The following is a 13784-nucleotide window of genomic DNA, read 5'->3' as shown; positions in this document are numbered from 1 at the left end:
TAAAACAGGGTGCATGACATTTAAAAGTAAAACATGTAGAAATTCAGTTACACATGTCCTTACAATGAAAAAAGCCCCACATGCTATTTACCTGTAGCAAGACTTTCTGTTCCATAGCATTGGATTACAATTGGGTAATTAATAATGCTAATTTCAGTTAGGAAACAGCTAGAATTATACTCAGAGTCTTTTTTATAATTATTTCAAATCCACTTTAATAGAAAAATCGCATTTGTGATAACTATTAAGGAAAATGTTCCTTTAGATAGTAACCTTTTGTCTACCTAAAGGGAGGTGTTGTTGTTCCCATCACACAATGGCTTGTGGGCTGGGCTAAGGAAATTGATTCACTTCAACAAGCCCTCCCCTAACACTGTTACTAACCCCTTCTTTTGTTCACCTTGCATGACAGGCACCAATCTCAGTGGGAGAGGAACCGCCCCAGAACGATAGAGGTAGGGCTGCTCATTATCATGACCACATCTCTTGGTGGGTACACAGGAACAGAGCAGGGAAAGAAGGGTTCTATCATTTTTGACGTATGTACAGAGGGGTAGAGTGGGATTGCTTACTGTAAGGCAACCAGGAACTGTGGCAAAAGGGGGGTAGGGTTACTCCTCAGAACCTTTTCCCTACTGTTCAAGGAGGAGCCAGCGGTCTATTCTTCAGAACCCTTTTGGGTCTGTAGAAGACAGAAGAAGGACTGCATCTGCTGTTGAGACGTATAAGGAGACCTGAAGTACTGGACTGTTCTCACTTGTACCCAGGACGAAGAAGTAGACTCCAAGGGTCAGTTAGTTGGCTTCCACTTAAACTACTGGGCTACAAAACCAGCAAAAAAACCTTTTCCTTTAGAGCCCAGATGATCGGTTCAAACGCGACCAGCCCAGGACCCTGCTGGTGTATTCTGCTGGAGTCGGTCTTGACTACCAAGAGCTGTTCCAGAGGTCTTGGGACCCTTGACTGTGCCAAAATAAACTGCTCCTGATATCCTGAAAAATCTGGGGGCTTATTTATGAGCCCCTAGCGACACTTTTGCGCAGCTGTTGCGTTACTTTTCGTGACGCAGCGGTGGCATAAACAATGTGACACCGTGTGCCATATTTACAAGGTGACGCATCTAGGCAGATGCGTCACCTTCTAAAGCCCTGCGCCACATTATACCTGCGTCAGGTATGTATGCAGCGTGGGTGTTTCCACGCAACAAAGCCTCGTAGGAGTGGCGCAGTGAAATCTATCAGATTTTACTGCGCCACTTCTAGGATGCCACTTTGTCAAAACCATACGCCTGTCTCATAGCAGGCGTTATGGTTACACAGTGCTATTTGTATAGGCCTGCCTCATGCATTGCACAACTCCAGCAATGCATGACTTTTGTGGCGACAGATACATCAGGATTACTGATGCATCAGTCACTCCTTGCGACATGGAGCACAGTACAGTAAATACGTCGCATCCATCGTGTCACAAGGAGGGTGTAGTGAAAACTGTTGCGTCACTGTTTTCACGCAGCAATGCAACAGTTTTCATAAATAAGCCTCCTGGTATTTAGAACCTTTTTGTCTTCAAAAATCTCCAGACGACCAGGACAACCCTGCCAAGTCGATCCAACAAAGATGCGTTGCTGCTGGGCCAACAATTCAGGTTGCTTCCGCTTTGAGCTTTTCCAGAGCAACAAATCTGTTTCAGTGGGAAATTGCGGAGAAGGTATTCGGCCTTGTTTACCCCCTGGTTGGCTGCAACTGGTAGTCTTGTCCCACTGGAGGAATCGGAAATCCCAAAAAAGTGACTAAATCTGTATGTAGACATTTTAACCGGGCAAAGGCACCAAATGTATACAGCCGGCAAGGGACCTTCCATGGGTTCGAATTATGAATTTCTGGTTGACACTTAGCACTTTTTGGAACTATTTGTATTTAAAACTTTAAAAACTAATATCTCCAGTTTCCCTTAATAGATTTTTGTTGTTTTCGTTGTCATTTTATTCAATGAATTATATAAATTAGGCTGGGATTTGTATTACTTTGTGGTTCATTACTTTTTAATTGTTTTGGTACTTCTGAATGCTTGACACATTTTCTCTAGTTAAGGCTCACTGTTCTGTGCCATATCTACCAGGGAATGAGGTAAAAATTACTGAAACCTTTACTGGACCTAACAAGAATAGTGGCCTTATTACTTGAGGTGGACCTCTTGCTCACCGTAGGTAACTTTTTTTTCTGATGGATACTTTAAACTGCATGTTCCTCAGCTTGTGGATTGATACCCGAACAATATCTCCCCAGGTGGTGTGAAACGGTTCAACCCAAAAGCTCCTGCACAACCGAACAGGCAAAGTGCCCTTACCGTCGGACCTGGCTACCTGGGAAGTAGTGCTTTGAAAATGTGTGGATTGATACCAATGTTACGGCCTCGAAAATCTTCATAACAGGCACTCTGCATGCCAACTAAGTCGTAGCAGTGGAGGCTCTGGCCAAATGAGCCCTTGTACTCCCGGGGGCTGCTTCTTGCCAAATGCATAGCAGATTTTAATACAGCGGACTATCTACCTCGATAGGACACTTTTCTACACTGTGTTGCCTTAATTGGCCTCAGAGAATAGCCCTGAGAAGAGCTCATCATCCATCAAGTGGTCCTTGGTATGACTGATGTAAAAGCATAACCCATTCGGTGCAGAGGACGGACCGTTTCTGTCCTCCACCACGGTGCTGTGTGCCGAGGACGGAACGGTTAAATCCTTTGCGCATGACCACCAAATACCAGCTGAGGGATTTGCTTTTTTGTTTTTTAGCCTTGGGAGCTGGGAAAAACTTGCCCAACCTCCTGAGGCATTTTCTTTTTCAATGTAATGACGATTGCGCGCATGGCACACTGACGTCATTACACTGAAAGTGAAAGTGAAATGAGCCGATTGGCTTGTTTCACTTTCACTTCTTTAGTGCTTGCTGGGCTACCTCAGCCCCCCCGAGCACCGAAACACATGGGAGAGGTATCATTGGAAAGGGAAGAATCCTTCCCTAGTGGATCCCTGCTTGGGGATCATAGAAGGAGGGCGATACCCAGGTAGGAACCCATCACTAGACACAAGGGAGGGGGAGTGGCCTCTTGGGCAAGGGCCTTTGCTCCCCCGGTATTTCAATGGGCAAATTCAGTCCTTCAGCTCCCCCCAGGTGTCTACTTTTCAGAAATGTCTGGGTTTGGTAGGTTTCCCTAGACGGCCCAGGACCAAAAAGGCAGGTGACCTCCTTGCAAAACAATAATTTTGATGTCTCCACAATACGTTTTGGGCTCTTCTCTATCGCGGGTACTTGGCCTACCCACTGAAGTGAGGTAGTATTTTTATCGGGAAACCTGGTGGAATGGTAGGGTAGTAGGAAATCTGTGTTGGCCCGGTGATCCAACAACTTTTCCACACAGAAATGTGAGGAAAATGTGAATTTATTTAGCGAAATTTGAGACTTGCAGGGCATTCTGGGTAGTACAATTTTGGGGGGATCCACGCAAGCCACACCTCCCTGGACTTCCCTGGGTGTCTAGTTTTCAGAACTTTCTGGGTTTCACAGTACTGTTCTGGTCTTCCCTGTACGTTTTGGGTCATTTCCTGTTGCAGACACTAGTTCTACGCACACAAGTGAGGTACCATATTTATCGGGGGACTTGGGGAAAGGCTGGGTGGGTGAAGGTTTGTGGCTCCCCGCAGATTCCAGAACCTTCCATCACAGAAATGTGAGGAAAATGTGTTTTTATTTTTACAAAGTTTGAGGTTTGCAAGGGATTCTGGGTAACAGAACCTGGTGAGAGCCACACAAGTCACCCTATCCTGGATTCCCCTGGGTGTCTAGTTTCCAAAAAAGTACAGGTTTGCTAGGCTTCCCTGGGTGCCGGCAGAGCTAGGCTCCAAAATCCACAGCTAGGCACATTGCAAAAAAAGGGTCAGTTTTCACTTGAAAAATGTGATGTGTCCATGTTGCGTTTTGGGCGTTTCTTGTCGCGGCCACTATGCATTTTTATTGAGAGGCTTGGGGTAATGCTGGGTGGGTGGAAGTTTGTGGCGCCCCTCAGGTTCCAGAACTTTCTATCACATAAATGTGAGGAAAATGTGAATTTATTTAGCGAAATTTTAGGTTTGCAGGGCATTCTGGGAAGGAAAATGTTGGGGGGGTTCACGCAATCCACACCTCCCTGGACTTCCCCGGATGTCTAGTTTTCAGAACTGCCTGGGTTTCACAATACTGTTCTGGTCTCCCCTATACGTTTTGGGTCATTTCCTGTCGCAGGCGCTAGGCCTACCCACACAAGTGAGGTACCATAATTATTGGGGGACATGGGGGAATGCTGGGTGGGTGAAGGTTTGTGGCTCCCGCAGATTTCAGAATCTTCCATCACAGAAATGTGAGGAAAATGTATTTTTATTTTTACAAAGTTTGAGGTTTGCAAGGGATTCTGGGTAACAGAACCTGATGAGAGCCACACAAGTCCCCCCATACTGGATTTCTCTGGGTGTCTAGTTTTTAAAAATGTACAGGTATGATAGATTTTCCGGGTGCAAGCTGAGCTAGGGTCCAGAATCCACAGCTAGGCACATTGCAAAAAAATTGTCAGTTTTCACTGGAAAAATGTTATGTGTCTACGTTGCTTTTTGGGCCCTTTCCTGTTGCGGGCACTAGGCCTACCCACACAAGTATGGGAGACTTGGTGGAATGCTGGGTGGGGGAGGTTTGTGGCTTCCTGCAGATTCCACAAACTTTCTATTACAGAAAAATGAGGAAAATGTATTTTTTGACAACATTTGAGGTTTGCAAGCCATTCTGGGCAACAGAACCTGGTGAGAGTCACACAAGTCACCCCATCCTGGATTCCCCCGTACATGTACATGTTTGGTAGGCTTCCCTAGGTGTCGACTGAGCAAGGGTTAAAAATCCACAGCTAGGTAAAAATTACAGTTTTCATTGGAAAAACTTGGTGTCCTCATTGAGTTTTGGGCCGTTTTCTGTCGTGGAGTGTGGTACCATTTTTATCAGGAGACTTATGGGAACACAGAATAGTAGAACACATGTTATTACCAATTAACTTTCTATACATTACTGCCTTCCATATGTAAGACAGTGTGTAAAAAAGACGTAATTTTGTAAAATGCCCTCTAATGCCGAGATGTTCAAATAACCACTACTTCTAAACTACATATGTTGTTCCCATTTCAGATGCACATGGCTTGCCTTGATACCTATGTTTCACTCTTTATATTTCAATTGTATACTTGTACACAATGAAAAACCACTGCAAGGAGCAGCTAAGTTATTACCTCTAGGTACCTTGGTTTCTTGGTGAACCTACAAGTCTTATATATCCCTGCAACCAGAAGGGTCCAGTGGACGTAACAGTATATTGCTTTCAAATATCTGCAACACTTAGAAGAAGTTATAGGTGAAAACGTAGGCACAAATCGCTGTTTTTTTTAACTCAATTCCAATATTATTTTAGTCCAACTGTTACTTTTTATAGGAAAACCTTGAGGGATCTACACAAATGACCTCTTGCTGAATTAAAAATGTTGTCTTCTTTTCAGAAATGTATAGCTTTCCGGAATCCATTATTGGTTTCCTACACATTTCTACCACTAACTGGAAGGAGGTTGAAAGCACAAAAAATAGGGAAAATAGGCTATGTCGCACTAAAATGCCAAAACTGTGTAGAAAATTTTAGTTTTCTGACAAACTTTTGCCTGTTCCTGAAAGTTGGGAAGATTTTAGCACCGCAAACCCTTTGTTGATACCATTTGCAGGGAAAAAAACACAGACGCTATTTCGCTGTATTTGGGCCAATTTCTCCCCCCCCCCCACTGGAATCCATAAAATCTGGGTACCTTTACAATCCCTAGGATGTTGGAAGAAAAAGGCGCAAATTTGGCATGGATGCCTTATGTGGACAAAACATTACAGGGCCTAAGTGCGAACTACACCAAATAGCCAAAAAAAGGCTTAGCACTGAGGTTGAAAAGGCCTAGCAGCGAAAGGGGTTAAAGCTCCTTCGGGGTCACAACAATGGTGTCTCTATTCCTCTTTGGGGGGTGAGGCGGAGCAAATAACTACAGAAGTGTGATGGATTGTCCAACATGTAAAGAAATCAGAACTAATTACAGAAATGTTGAACTGGTCCTCAACAAGAATTTCTCCTGTAAAAAGTGGCAGGCACGACCGGCCCAGGTAAGAGCGGTAGGGCGGGAAGGTCGACAGACAATGGGATAGGTAAAATTAAATAAAAACAAAATAAAATCACTTACTTTGCACTCGTCCCATCGCCAAGTCCCCAACCCTGCCCCACTTCTTCAGCGTTCTGACCTGTACCGGCCACACATGAAAAATGGGTGTATGCAGGTTAAACAGACCGAGGAGGAAGATCACTCATGTAACAGGCTGAACTTATTGCAATAAGAAAGACTGTTTTGAGAGTCTTCAGACGCAAAAGACAGTTGTGCATAGGTCCAAATGAGGAACACATATAAAATGTGAGAACCAAATGAATGGTCCCACTGGGGCATCACAAAAGGTTTGGGTTAAAACATATAAAAAAGACCTTTAAGAAAAAGCATCATAACAAGTTGGTGAAGCAAACACGAAAAGGCCAAAATAGACAACAAATAACCTTAAGTAGTGCCCATGGCAAGTCCTTCCTGGGCTAAAGACACACACAAAAAGCAGAACATCCTACAACTTTGCGTGTAATGGGTTTGTATAGTGGGAACTACGCCAAGCGAAAAACGTTTCCCAGTGCCTGAGTAAACAGATTTTATATATGGAAGCTTGATCGCTAGAATGACATCCATGGCTTCCAGGGGGGGGTCAAGAGTAATCAACTGTCACCGCTCAATTTCCACGCATGAAGGTGTAAGTTGTGCATGCCCTGCTGCTTTGACCGAAGATTTTGCCAAAGCGGCAGCCTGAATGGAGGTCAGAACTTCTGGGTAGTGAACCCACCTGGCCCAATTCGAAGCCATTAGGATGACTAGGTCCCAGTCATTCCTGATCTTCTTCAGAACTCAAGGCAGTAGAGGCAGAGGTGGGAAGGTGAACAGACGTCTTAAGATCCACACTAGGTGAAAAACTTCTCAGAGAGATGACTATCTTGAGAACTTCAGCACGCAAGTTGCATCTTTTCAGTGCTGGTGAATAGATCAATGTTTATAAACAACAATATCTCACCTGGTATTATTTGCGAGACTAGTAGGTAAGCATGCACAAACATTGCAAGAAAAGAAGGTAGGGAGACTCATGGTTTGGTTAAACATGCCAAAGGCATCATATATTGAATAAAGGCAATAGGGAACAAAAATGCTTAAAGGGTAAGAATAAATTTGGAACTGGTTATAACAGCACTGCAAGCAATAAATACACGAGTAACCCGAAGAAATATGTGCACACACGTGCTCATGACACTCTAAGTGGACGGCGCAGGTGACAAGTGAACAGCGATATACGGCGCAAGTAAAAAAGTGACAATAAATACAGAATACTTGAGGTCCACGGATAGGTATTTGAATGAATTAATACAGAGATAGACTTAAGTAGTGAACCACAGTATATTGCGCCACAAGTTGATCTGGGATGTCAACGACTTTTCGATCTAGGTAGTTTAGGATCATCATCAGGACCAGGTTACAGAATAAAGGGTGCTGCACAAGAGAGGAGGTAAAGAAAGATGAGGGCAGGAAAAAGGTAGGAGGAAAAGAAGAGTTTGCGGGGAGCGGTGTGTCAATACCTGTGCGCGTTGAGGTGCATGTCTAAGGGATGTAGAGGAAGGTATAGGTGGGCCAGCGAGGCTTGGTCCCTGAAGAGATGCCGTCAGGGGTGCTGGGCGAAGGGCTGCTGAAAGAGAGACAATAGGTTGAACGAGAAGTGGGAGGAGGGCCAGTAGCATAGGGAGGGGCAAGGTAATTAACTTACAGAGGGCACGGTAGGTCATGCAGGACGAGGCAATTCGAAGGTAAAAAGCCCCGTAGGGTCTCGTGGAGGGAGGCAGGATATTGCTCGCAATGGGAACAGTGAATTGATCAAGCCACAGCTCTCCCCACTGCTAAAAGACGGTCTGAGTAATTCGTGATTTGCTAGGCACCACCAGCGGAGTTCTTCCACTATGGCGTTCAAAGATGCTGGAAGGCGTTTCATGACCAGGGAACTGTTCTGACCGTTCTGCCAGTTCCAGAGGTGCAGAGCCTCATGGCCCAATACCAAACACCGCCAATGCATGTTGCAGTTGCACACTGCAGTGGTGTAGTCCGTGCACTCCTGCACCAGCCTCCTTTAGATGTCGGCCGGAAGGCATTCAAGGAGAAGCAAGTATCCTGCAACGTCAGAAGGATGCTGTCTAGTCCTCTGATCACCTATCCTAGGTGCACCCCAACCCAGCAGTGATGTATCCATCATCAAATCTCACTCAACAGAGAAGTACTAAAAACAAAAGATCCTATCCCCTGGGATCCAAGATAGGCTGGAACTTCAAATCATGTAGTTGTCCACACGGGAACGGTAAATCTCATATCTACTCAGACCTGAGACAAACAAGGGGACGACAAAAAATGTCTTAATACTGCCCTCACACACTTTGCAGTGTCATGCTTCATCATAGGACCGCATCATACATCCAGGTGCAGACCAACACTCTGGATGGAGCGCAATGTGTTTTTTTGACGCAGAACAGTGGTGAGGGTAAACAAAGTAGGAAAACGTGATAGAACACACAAAAGACATGTACAAGACCATGATAAAACTAAAAAAGGGGAGTTCTATTATAGTTAGTGGTCTTCACCCAAAATGGGGTGTTTTACCTTTTTATTCGGTCTGTAGATCAATATCCAATTCTTTTATACTCTGCGGAATTTCCGAGAGGGAGCAAATTTCTGTAAAAAGAAAAGGGGGGAGAGAAGCACAAAACCTCTCAAGTTTATGTAACCCTTTCTCTGTGTATTCCTCCTATACAAAGACAAACATTAACTTCGATCCATCAATCTAAAAGCAACCAGTCTCTCAGAAAAAGCCCAGAACAAAAGTGTAACTGAGCTCCCATCCATCCCACCTGGGGTTGCCACACTCCCAAATCACATCTGATTCCTCCATAATCATACATGCTATACACTTGCCCCTTTTCCTCCAGTGTAGGTCATAAGTCCATTATATATCCTATGTTTGTGATGCCTTAGTTTTATACTCACACGAGTTCACAAGCATGTCTCTGAACCCGGGACTTAAGTGGGACTGTGCTCTCGCCGTCACACTGTGGAATACAAAGCACAAATAATGGTTGTACAAGCGGGATAATATATGCCAAATCTCGCCAAAACACCCTCCGTGTTTTGTATCTATAAATGAGTGGTTCCGCTATCCTCTCACACAATAATGTTGTGCCTTTAGTTCCTCCTGCCTCTTCCCCTCATTGTGCTTGTCCTAAGGTCCGTTTTTGGTAAGAGAATAGTGAAAAAATACTGCTGTCACACACACACACACACCGACCGAGGGAACACGGTCTCTCAACCCATTTCCACGCACTGAGATTCCCAATCTCTGTGCCTCCACATGGTTATCTGTCCACTTACTAGTCATAAGAGACACGCAGGCTATTGTCCTCACGTCAGTCCACCGCCGATAGCAAATGCCCGCCATTTCGGTTGTTTTAAAGTGCAATCCGTGTCTCAGGCGTACCCAGTACCAGTCACGTGATCGCAACAACCGGGCTCCCAGCCAAGACAAGGATATTGAAAGAGGACTCTGCTAGGTGTAATGTGTATGCGGTCTCACAATCACCGCCATGTTTAAAGTACCTCTTTCATTCTTTTTGGCATCTCACACATTCATTTAACTGTCGTATCACATAAACCCTTGAATCCTAAATAAATTTCTGCCACTACTTCCCATTCGGGATAAATAACTGGTGTTTAGCTCGTTTACCTTATTTCGCTCGCAAACCATTTCCACATTCTTTTTTTCTGTCTCCACATATACGGATCAAAAATAAAATTAAGCCCTTTCCGCTAGTCCCCGTCCGGGGAGCCTAATTCACAGACACCCCTTGCGTATTTACTCGTATCTGGCTCACAACTGTCATTACAATGTTAAAGACAGTAGTAGCTGACTCTCCTCTGAGCCCTAAGGGGGAGTGCAGCAGAACTGAGATCACTCTTTCTTGGCTCTGTAGGATTTGTATTAATGTCAGTGAAAATAACCACTAGCGGTACACATAAAGACAGATACAGATATCTTTAGGGAGAGTTTTAGTTACCAGTGAGAAATGACAAATACTGTCTCAACTATTTCACACAGCATAAAACGCACAAGTGCTCGCCTTTCCCAGTATCCCAGTGACTAATTATCTTCTTGTGATACCATATAATTGGAACATGGAATACAGTCATTAAGTCCATTAGTGATACTCTTAAGCCTCTCAACCCAGCGCTGTTCCCTTATTAAAAGGAAATTTGAAATGTCACTGGTGTTGGGTGGAATGAACAATTGTTACTTACCTGTAAACAGGTGGTTCTCCAGTATTGGTCTTTCATAGATTCACATGCTTGAATATTCCCCTTCGTCGAAGTGGGAGTCCCACGGTAAATAAAATAGCAATAAATACTAAATATATATACATATATATATATATATAATCATATTACAAGAAAAGAAAGGAAATACACTGAAATCCTCTAAAAACCATTCCTACACAGGAATGCAAGGCAAAGAGAAAAAACCATTTGTAACACATTAGTGTCATTATGTTAGTCCAAACTGCAGCCAATCAGGCGCCAGCACCCTCTAGAACCTTCTCCTCAGAAGCTCAAGCCCTCAGATTTTCGTAGCACAAAGTAACTAAGAGCACATGAGGAGAAGAGAGCCTCTGAGGGGAGGAGGGTGGGTCGCATGTGAATCTATGAAAGACACCAATACTGGAGAACCACCTGTTTACAGGTAAGTAACAATTGTTCTTCTCCAGTATTAGGGGTGTCTTTCATAGATTCACATGCTTGAATAGAATAGAAAGCAGTAACCTCCTAGAACTGAGATTGCTAAACATATGAAGCATATATCAAGACAGTACTATAATAAAAATAATACAGTCATATAACATCAAAGCAATCACAGGAAATAATAAGGAGGAGGGAACAGAGGCTCACCTTACTGAAAAAGATGGCGAAGCACTGCCTGCCCCACTGCGGTATCCGCTTCATTGATGGCATCCAAACAGTAATGTTTGGTGAAGGTGTGCCTGCTGGACCATGTCGCTGCACGGCAAATCTGATGAATTGGCACACCAGCAAACAAGGCGGTGGATGAAGACATCGCCCTCGTAGAATGAGCCCTCACTGAAGACTGCAATGGTCTGCCCGCTTGTTGGTGGCAGAAGGCAATGGCTGAGGAAAGCCACCTGGCAATTGTCGGCTTGGAAACTGGATGTCCTCTGCGCAGTCGTCCGTATGCAATGAATAATTGGTCGGACTTGCGGAAAAAAGCAGTTCTTGCAATATAAAATTTAAGACATCGCTTGATGTCTAACGAATGTAGGCGCTGCTCCGCCGGAGATTTAGGGTCCGGAAAGAAAGTCTTAAGGAACACAGGCTCATTCAAATGAAAATCCGTAGGCACTTTAGGTAAGAAAGAAGGGTTGGTACGCAGTGCCACTCCGTTTGGTTTGAACTGGAGATAAGGAGGCTTGACAGTAAAAGCGTGAAGGTCGCTCACGCGACGAGATGAGGTCAAAGCCAGAAGAAGTGCAACCTTCCAGGTGATGAATTTTATATCGGCCTTATGGATAGGCTCAAATGGTGACTTCATAAGTTGAGCTAATACCACATTGAGCTGCCAAGCTGGCGGAGGGCGACGCACAGGTGGAAACTTGCGGAAAAGCCCTTTGAAAAATTGACGTATAACTCGTGATGAACAGAGGGATGAAGAGCCATCATGTCGGAAACGAGATATTGCAGCTAAGAAAACTCTCAGTGTAGCATGAGAAAGTCCTGACTGAGCGAGGCTCAAAAAGAATGGAAGGAGCTGTTCAGGAGTGGAATGGATGGGATGTATATTGGCTGAAACGCACCAATGACATAACCGCTTCCATTTAAGTTTGTAAGTCTTAATGGTAGACGGAGTTCTGGCTTGAGCTAGAATGTCTCTGCACTCCTGGGATATGTTCAAGTCCGCAAACTCAAGGTACTCAGGTTCCATGCCCACAATTGAAGCGTTGAGGGATCTGGATGACACACTAGGCCCTTGTCCATAGTTAGGAGGTCTGGACGAGGATGTAGAGGAATGGGCTCGCACTGGGACATCAGAAGCAGTTCCGTAAACCATGCCTGTCTGGGCCAACGAGGTGCGATCAACAGAATGTGGCACGGCTGCCTCCGCATCTTCCACAGTACCCGCTGTATTAATGGGAGCGGTGGAAAAGCGTAAGCGAATAGATCGCACCAGTTGATCAAAAGGGCATTCCCGCAGGACCCTGGGTGGGGATGCCAACTTGCATAAGACGGGCATTTCCGATTCTCCGGTGTTGCAAAGAGATCCAGATCTGGGTGACCCCATTGGTGGAACACATGATCCAGAGTCGGTTAGTGCAGTTCCCATTCGTGTGTTGAGGATGTGGATCTGCTTAAAGAGTCTGCCAGAAGGTTTGACACCCCCGGAAGGTGGACAGCCGTCAAGGTGATGCGATGGCGGAGAGCCCAATCCCAGATTGACTGGGCCATGCGGGACAGAAGAGGAGACCTGGTTCCGCCCTGTTTGTTCACATAGTGCATACTGGTGGTGTTGTCCGTTTGGATTAGCACTGATTCCCCGTGAACAACTGGGAGGAAGGACTTAAGAGCTAGAAAGATCGCCATCAATTCTAGCCTGTTGATATGCCATGTGCGCTGCGTCGGCGACCACTTGCCCTTGATGGAGAGGCCCTGGAGATGAGCGCCCCACCCCTCCAGGGAGGCGTCCGTCGTCAGCGTCAGGTCCGGAACGTGATCGAGGAAGGACACACCCATTTTAGATTCGCGGGCTGCGCCCACCAACACAGGCTCATCTTCATGCGGGCTGTGACGGCAACTAGGTCGTTGAAGGACCCGGAGACCTGACGCCACTGTAAGTCCAGTTCTTCCTGAATAGGACGGGTGCGCAACCTGCAATTTGGGATCAGTGCGATACATGACGAAGCCATTCCCAAGAATGACTTTAACGTCCTAACAGAAATTGACTGTTTTCGTCGAATGAGTGCGACCAGACGAAGTATCTTCAGACGCCGCTCGTGAGAGACAAATGCTTTTGAGAGCTGCGTGTCTAGGATCGCTCCCAGGAAGGACCTGGTCTGCAGGGGTGCAAACTGTGACTTCTCGACATTGATGGTCAACCCCAGAGACTGAAACACCTGCTGGCAAAGGTGCGTGTCCCGACTCAGTTGATGGTGGCATTGAGACTTGAGAAGGCAATCGTCTAAATAAGGAAAGATCTGAACTCCTTGTAGACGCAGGTGAGCCACCACCGGGGCCAATACCTTCGTGAACACACGAGGAGCTGAACGCAGTCCGAAGGGTAGAACTTTGAACTGAAAATGCATGGTTCCCACTTTGAAACGTAGGTACTGGCGATGTGCGATGATGGGGACGTGAAAGTAAGCGTCTTGAAGATCTATGGTGGTCATAAAATCCTCGCTGGACAGAAGACGCAGGACCTCCAGTAGCGTCAGCATACGGAATGATTGAGACTTTAGGAACTGGTCGAGAGCCCTCAAATCCAGAATGGGTCGCCAATCTCCGTTCTTCT

The 13784-nt window shown here is 45.5% G+C and overlaps 1 protein-coding gene across 14 annotated transcripts in view; it reads right to left on the bottom strand.

Annotated features, from left to right (window-relative positions):
* The window catches only part of MEIOB (meiosis specific with OB-fold), a 1496662-nt gene that overhangs the window by 917433 nt on the left and 565445 nt on the right, over positions 1–13784 (bottom strand). The window lies entirely within an intron of this gene.

Source organism: Lissotriton helveticus, chromosome 10 (assembly GCF_964261635.1).
Source record: "Lissotriton helveticus chromosome 10, aLisHel1.1, whole genome shotgun sequence".
NCBI classification, from domain to species: Eukaryota; Metazoa; Chordata; class Amphibia; order Caudata; family Salamandridae; genus Lissotriton; species Lissotriton helveticus.
This window is presented reverse-complemented; position numbering and strand designations above follow the sequence as displayed.